Source organism: Bison bison, unplaced genomic scaffold, assembly GCF_000754665.1.
Source record: "Bison bison bison isolate TAMUID 2011002044 unplaced genomic scaffold, Bison_UMD1.0 scf7180017864327, whole genome shotgun sequence".
In the NCBI taxonomy this organism is placed as follows: Eukaryota; Metazoa; Chordata; class Mammalia; order Artiodactyla; family Bovidae; genus Bison; species Bison bison.
In genome coordinates, this window is record NW_011494899.1 from 5,537,811 (window position 1) to 5,540,523 (window position 2,713).

At 45.9% G+C, this 2,713-nt stretch overlaps 1 protein-coding gene across 1 annotated transcript in view; it reads left to right on the forward strand.

Moving 5' to 3' along the window:
- NT5DC3 (5'-nucleotidase domain containing 3) overlaps nucleotides 1-2,713 on the forward strand; it is a 69,635-nt gene that overhangs the window by 4,929 nt on the left and 61,993 nt on the right. The gene's annotated exons all lie outside the window — the stretch shown is intronic.

Below are 2,713 nucleotides of genomic sequence, written 5' to 3' on the forward strand. Positions count from 1 at the left end.
GGGGGGCCTGGTTGCCAGGGGAACCTAGCCCTGTGATTGGAGACTTAGCACTTGTGTCTTCTAGTCCCCCTACTCCTCAGGAAGGGAGAGGGGCTGGAGAATGAATGGATCACCAGTGGCCAATGATTCAATCATTGCCCTTGTAATGAAGACTCCATAAATGCCTGCGTAATGAAGACGACTCCAAAAATGTCTCCATAAAAACCCAGAAGGACAGGTTCTGAGGGCTTCTGGGTGACAAATGTATCTAAAAGATTCTGCACCCAATTCAGATGTGCGTTTTTCCCCAGGCCACCAATTCTTGGACACATCTGAGTGTCCTTCCACACAGATCACTCCTGACACCTGCTGGGGAAAGCGTCGGATCCTCCAAGGGTTCAGTCCTACAGGACTGCCATGGAGATTCACGTGGGGAGAGTAGTACATCCATTGAGGACATGGAAATTCCTTGTGCTGTCTACAAACTTTGCCCTGTGCATCTCTTCCATCGGGCTCTGCCTGGGTTGTATCCCTTTACAGTAAACCAGCGATCTAGAAAGTAAAATGTTTCCCTGAGGTCTGTGAGCCACTCTAGTCAATTACTTGAACCTGAGGAGTAGTCAGTGGACCCTCCCATCTATTGCCGGCCTGTCAGAGGCTCAGGTGACCACCAGCACTGGTGATTGAAGTTGGGCTGGGGTGGTCTTGTAGGACTGAGCCTTTAACCTATAGGGTCTGAGGCTCTCTGCAGGAGGTGTCAGAAGTGAGTTGTCTTGTAGGACACCCTGTTGTGTCCATGCATTAGTGGCCTGGGGAAAAAACTCACACCTGAGTTGGGTATAAAATGAGTACATTTGTCACAGTTAACCAATACTGATCCATGGTCAGTATGTATCAGTGTTAAGCAAAGTCCCTGTTTAGTTGAGAATTCCTTAATGTTTAAGCTAGTTTCCTTTTCTCCACCAGGATCCCATCCAGAATAGCACACTGCATTTACTTACCATGTCTCCTTGGGCCCCTCTTGGCTGTGACAGTGGCTCAGTTTCCCTGTTTACCATCACCTTGACAGTTTTGAGGAATACTGGTCACATACCTTGTAGAATGTCCCTCACTTGGAATTTGTTCCTTTTTTTTTTTAAACTTGAGATTTCTGGACATGTAATAGTTATGTATCTGAAGTCAAACTCAGCCTGAAGAAAAGGTTCTTTGTTTTGTTAGGAAAAGAAATGCTAGTTCATTTCCTTTTTGGTTACCTCTAGCAAAAATTTCCTATAGAATTATGGCTCTCACCTGGAGTAAGGGAGGGGGGATTTTGACTCCCAGTGGATGTTTGGCAGTATCAGAAGACATTTCTAATTGTCGAAACTGGGAGAAAGAGGGTGATGTTGGCCTCCGGCCGGGGTCGGGGAGGGGGAGTTGGGAGGCCAGAGATGCTGCTAAACATCCTACAAAGTATAGTACACCCTCCCCCAGGAACCATCAAGCTCCAGGTTTCAATAGTGCCAAGATTGAGAAATCTTGTCCTAAAATGGTGAAAGTCTGAGAAATCACTGTGTGACTGTAATTTAAAGATATGAATATACCTGTGTGTGGTCTGTTATTTTCAGTTATTTATATGTTGTGTGTGACTTCTTTGAACTTAAGCCTGGGTGTCCCTGTGTGCTGATCAGATAATTATCCTGTCCTGTTAGGTACAGGATGGAACGTTCCTGTGCCTTCAAGAGAAGTTACTCCAGCTGTACAGTTGGGTAGCCTGGTGGATTTTCCCCCTGCAGAGGTCATCTCAGAGTTTGGTTTATTTAGAATGTTTGGCTACTTGGCCAGGGCTACTAAGGATATTAAGTTGTGGAAAGAAGTGTGGGGATTAGTATAAAGTGTTAGAAGAAGCTCTTCAGTTCAGTTCAGTAGCTCAGTCCTGTCCGACTCTTTGCGACCCCATGAATTGCAGCACGCCAGGCCTCCCTGTCCATCACCAACTCCTGGAGTTTACCCAAACTCACGTTCATCGAGTTGGTGATGCCATCCAGCCATCTCATCCTCTGTCATCCCCTTCTCCTGCCCCCAATCCTTCCCAGCATCAGGGTCTTTTCCAATGAGTCAACTCTTCTCATGAAGTGGCCAAAGTATTGGAGTTTCAGCTTCAGCATCAGTCCTTCCAGTGAACACTCAGGACTGGTCTCCTTTAGGATGGACTGGTTGGATCTCTTTGCACTCCAGGGGACCCTCAAGAGTCTTCTCCAACACCACAGTTCAAAAGCATCCATTCTTCGGTGCTCAGTTTTCTTCACAGTCCAACCCTCACATCTATACATGACTAATGGAAAAACCATAGCCTTGACTAGATGGACCTTTGTTGGCACAGTAATGTCTCTGCTTTTTAATATGCTATCTAGGTTGGTCATAACTTTCCTTCCAAGGAGTAAAGCGTCTTTGAATTTCATGGCTGCAGTCACCGTCTGCAGTGATTTTGGAGCCCCCCAAAATAAAGTCAGCCACTGTTTCCACTGTTTCCCCATCTATTTCCCATGAAGTGATGGGACCAGATGCCATGATCATAGTTTTCTGAATGTTGAGCTTTAAGCCAACTTTTTCACTCTCCTCTTTCACTTTCATCAAAAGGCTCTTTAGTTCTTCACTTTCTGCCATAAGGGTGGTGTCATCTGCATATCTGAGGTTATTGATATTTCTCCTGGCAATCTTGATTCCAGCTTGTGCTTCTTCCAGCCCAGAGTTT